This window comes from Cervus elaphus, chromosome 9 (assembly GCF_910594005.1).
Source record: "Cervus elaphus chromosome 9, mCerEla1.1, whole genome shotgun sequence".
In the NCBI taxonomy this organism is placed as follows: domain Eukaryota; kingdom Metazoa; phylum Chordata; class Mammalia; order Artiodactyla; family Cervidae; genus Cervus; species Cervus elaphus.
The window spans coordinates 66,373,958-66,379,000 of NC_057823.1; the positions used below are offsets into that span (position 1 = coordinate 66,373,958).

The 5,043-nt window shown below is 44.2% G+C and overlaps 1 pseudogene; it reads left to right on the forward strand.

The window, feature by feature from the left end:
* The first annotated feature begins 3,266 nt into the window (after nucleotides 1–3,266).
* Nucleotides 3,267–3,345, forward strand: LOC122701208 (annotated as a pseudogene).
* The last annotated feature ends 1,698 nt before the right edge of the window (nucleotides 3,346–5,043 follow it).

Below are 5,043 nucleotides of genomic sequence, written 5' to 3' on the forward strand. Positions count from 1 at the left end.
TCTTTGCTTTCTGCCATAAGGGTGGTGTCATCTGCCTATCTGAGGTAATTGATATTTCTCCGGGCAATCTTGATTCCAGCTTGTGTTTCCTCCAACCCAGCAATTCCCATGATGTACTCTGCGTATAAGTTAAATAAGCAGGGTGACAATATACAGCCTTGACATACTCCTTTCCTTTTGGAGCCAGTCTGTTGTTCCATGTCCAGTTCTAACTGTTGCTTCTTGACCTGCATACAGATTTCTCAGGAGGCAGGTCAGATGGTCTGGTAGTCCCATCTTTTGAAGAATTTTCCGCAGTTTGTTGTGATCCATACAGTCAAAGGCTTTGGCCTAGTCAATAAAGCATAAGTAGATGTTTTTCTGTCACTCTCTTGCTTTTTCGATGATCCGGTAGATGTTGGCAATTTGATCTCTGGTTCCTCTGGCTTTTCTAAATCCAGCTTGAACATCTGGAAGTTCACGGTTCACACATTGCTGAAGCCTGGCTTGGAGAATTTTGAGCATTACTTTACTAGCATGGGAGATGAGTGCAATTGTGCGGTAGTTTGAGCATTCTTTGGGATTGCCTTTCTTGGGAACTGGAATGAAAACTGACCTTTTCCAGTCCTGTGGCCGCTGCTGAGTTTTCCAAATTTGCTGGCATATTGAGTGCAGCACATTCACAGCATCATCTTTCAGGATTTGAAATAGCTCAACTGGAATTCCATCACCTCCGCTAGCTTTGTTTGTAGTGATGCTTCCTAAGGCCCACTTGTCTTCGCATATCAGGATGTCTGGCTCTAGGTGAGTGATCACACCATCATGGTTATCTGGGTCATGAAGATCTTTTTTGTATACTTCTTCTATGTATTCTTGCCATCTCTTCTTAATATCTTCTGCTTCTGTTAGGTCCATGCCATTTCTGTCCTTTATTGTGCCTATCTTTGCATGAAATGTTCCCTTGGTATCTCTAATTTTCTTGAAGAGATCTCTAGTCTTTCCCATTCTATTGTTTTCCTGTGTCTCTTTGCAGTGATGACTGAGAAAGGCTTTCTTATCTTTCCTTGCTATTCTTTGGAACTCTGCATTCAGATGGGTATATCTTTCCTTTTCTCCTTTGCCTTTCACTTCTCTTCTTTTCTCAGCTATTTGTAAGGCCTTATCAGACAACCATTTTGCCTTTTTGCATTTCTTTTTCTTGGGGATGATCTCAATCACTACCTCCTCTACAATGTCACAAACTTCCATCCATAGTTCTTCAGGCACTCTATCAGATCTAATCCCTGAATCTATTTGTCACTTCCACTGTATAATCGTAAGGGATTTGATTTAGGTCATACTTGAATGGTCTGGTGGTTTTCCCTACTTTCTTCAATTTAAGTCTGAATTTGGCAATAAGGAGTTCTTGATCTGAGCCACAGTCAGCTCCCAGTCTTGTTTTGGCTGACTGTATAGAGCTTCTCCATCTTTGACTGCAAAGAATATAATCAATCTGATTTCAGTATTGACCATCAGGTGATGTCCATGTGTAGAGTCTTCTCTTGTGTTGTTGGAAGAGGGTGTTTGCTATGACCAGCATGTTCTCTTGACAAAACTCTGTTAGCCTTTGACCAACTTTGTTTTCTCCTCCAAGGCCAAATTTGCCTTTTATTCCAGGTATCTCTTGACTTCCTACTTTTGCATTCCAGTCACCTATAATGAAGAGGACATCTTTTTTGGGTGTCAGTTCCAGAAGGTCTTGTAAGTCTTCATAGAACCATTCAGTTTCAGCTTCTTCAGCATTACTGGTTGGGGCATAGACTTGGATTACTATGGTATTGAATGGTTCGCCTTGGAAACAAACAGAGATCATTCTATCATTTTTGAGATTGCATCCAAGTACTGCATTTTGAACTCTTGTTGACTATGATGGCTACTCCATTTATTCTAAGGGATTCTTAGCCACAGTAGCAGATATAATCATCATCTGAGTTAAATCCACCAATTCCAGTCCATGTTAGTTTGCTGATTCCTAAAATGTTGATGTTCACTCTTGCCATCTCCTGTCTGACCACTTCCAGTTTTCCTTGATTCATGGACCTAACATTCCAGGTTCCTATGCAATATTGCTCTTTACAGCATCAGACTTTACTTCATCACCCATCATATCCACAACTGGGTGTTGCTTTTTCTTTGGCCCCTCCCCGGCCCAGAGGCAGGGAGGCAGTCTTTCGACAGCCAGAGCCAAAAGGCAAGGGGCTGCTGCAATCTCAGCCCCAGAGACGGCATCTTCCACCAAACTTTGAGCAGGCTCCCAGCTGCTAACCACGTCTTCCTAAGATCCTGGATGGTTGACATCTGCCAGGAGGGTCTCAGCCTGAGATCAGCTCTCCAGAGGAGGCATACAGCACACCTGAGACGGTGCTCTTGCGGTGCACGGCCCACCTGGAAGAGTGTGCTCGCCGAGCACCCTGTGAGTAGATGTTCATTAAGTATTACTTCACCTCTGACTCCTCACTAAAGATGAAAAAGCAAAGCACTGAGAAGCTAAATGTCTTAGCTGATATTTCCCAGTGAGTTTTCCCAGACTTTGTGGTCAGTCCCTGGACCATCTCCAGATGAGTGTTTCCTCTTTGCTGCAGTTAGTGGTCAAACATCTTGACTCTTGCCAGTGTCCTCTTAGCCAAGGTGGCACCCCATCAGAGAGGACCCATCAGAAGCTTTTGTTCAGTCACTCTTCCCTCTTGCTGTCCCTTCTTTTCTGCTCCCCTTCCCGTAGGTTGAAAAGACTAGGGCAAGGAGAAGTTAAAAGCTTCCTTAGTCATCAAGAGAATTAAAGTGAGGAGAAGGGATGACGTGGAGGGGAGAGATCTGTGGTTTGGATCATGCCTGCACTCCAGTCAAGAGCCTCTTAGCCCTAAGCCACCCACTTATGCACAGCAAGATTCACTTAGTCACTCAGTCCAGAATCGCATTTAGCATTAGAGCTGAAAGACCTCAGAGATTATTTCATTTTCAGCCAAACTTCGTGCTTGGTAGATGAGGCATCACAGGGTGATTAACTTGTCTAGAGCCTCACATTAGCAGAGTCACCCCAGTCTCCCTCCCAGGGTCCTGGTTCCCTGGCCTCTTTGCCTTTTATCACTTTGACTCCCATGACCTCGCCATTGTCTACAGGGCAGTCGCCCAGGAGCTTTGCATGGTCAAGGCTACAGTGACAGATTTTACCTTGCTAGTGCCATCTTACCCCCACCCCCACCCCCAACAGTTTCACTCTACTGAGAACCACTTATTCAAAACCTTTTTGCATCGCTTCTCAGCCTTTTGGCTAAGATCAAGTGTAGTATCAAAACCTTTTTGCTGCCTACTGGCTGCCCAGGACCCCACACTGAGGTAACCTCCTTTGACAAAAATCCATGTCCTGAAGCTTCCCCCCTGACCATTTCCCTAGCACAGTTTACCTTTCTTATATCCCAGCCAACAGTCAAATTCAAAAGGAGATCTGATATGTAAGAAGTTCCACCATGCATATGACTGAAAATGAACTCAAGTGGTTGTAAGTTTGTTTATTTTAAGCCTGGTCTCCTAGAGGAACAAAATCTCTACCCAAAGAGATAAGGCCATTAGGGCAGAGAGAATTCTAGGAATTCTGATGCAGAAAACTCTCCCCAGCATGCCTCCAAGTGTCCAGTGGAGATAGCCACCGGCACTGTCCGCCTGTGATACTAGCCTTGAGTTAGAGGTATGTGTGGTTTCAAGCAATAGCCTGATAGTGGTTTGGTCTCTTTCCTGAATCTAAGAAATTCCTTGGTCTCCTTATCATAGCAAATCTAAAGTCGTTTATCTCCATTTCCTTGGAGACTGTTTTAATCTATTTCTTTTTTTCACTTAGTGCATGCAGTCAGAGTGAAAGAAAACCAGGGTCTCTAGGGGGAGGGTGCCAGCTGCTCTTTAACTACTTCTTATGGCAACTCTAGAGGCAATTAAATTCACCGCTTCCAAAAATGTCAAACACCTAACCCCAAATGCCTTATTTCCACAGGACTTTACCTCTTTCCTAAAATGCTTCCTAACATCAATGTAAGTGTTAATTGTAATAATTAAATTGCTGCTTCTGTCAGCTGTAGTAGATTTCCTCTCCATGTCACCCTGATTTGGGGTGGTCCTGAGGGATGCAGAGAACCCGATGGTCAGGAACTGGAATGACCACACACCCCTGTTTCTATCTGCTATCCTGGCATAATTGTTGATAGTGCCTTTCTCTCTCAAAAGTGTCCTGGGTTGAATGATAAACTCTATTAAAAGCATGGGCTTGGGAGTGAGTTTGACCTGAATTCAAAGCCAAACTGGCTCTTAGTAGCTGAGTAAACTTGGACAAGTTACATAAAATCTAGGAACCTCGGTTAGCAGATCTGTTATTCCCCACCCGTGTTTATAAAGTTTGGAAGGACTGACTTTGAACAGTGCCAAGCACATGCTAAAAGTGTGACCTGAGTTACCTCTGATTCTAGAATTAGCATCCATGTACATCCCTCTTACCTGTGGAGTCCCCACAGAGAAACTCCATTGAAGGATATTTTGAACTGGAAAAACATAACCGGACAGACTAGCACTCAAATCCCAGCTGCGCTATTTCTAGTTCTGTGACCCTGGGCAACTGAGATGAACTTTTTTAGCCTCACCTTACTCGTCTGAAGTGCGGATAAACATCTCAGGGCAGTTTCAACTTTCAAGGAGAAAATGAGATAAAGGTATTGGAAAGCACTGTGGCCTGTGTACTAATAAAATGCTGCTTCTTATTGTTACATTTAGGGGAAGCGAGGAACAGACAGATAAGAAGAATTGCCCAAGTTCACAACTAGGGCTCCCCAGTGAGAGAGGGAGCTGTCTGGCCCTGTGCACTCTCCACTCTGTCTTATAGTCTCTGAGAACTATATTCTCCCTCCTCCCAAGGTCATAATCATACCCTAAGCCATCAGCATCATTCCCAGTGCTGTATCAATCCTCCTCAGGCTCTCCCCTCCCTTACCACGGAGATTCGAAACCAGCAAAGGAATTGTCATGATGACATGCTGCTGGCCCTGG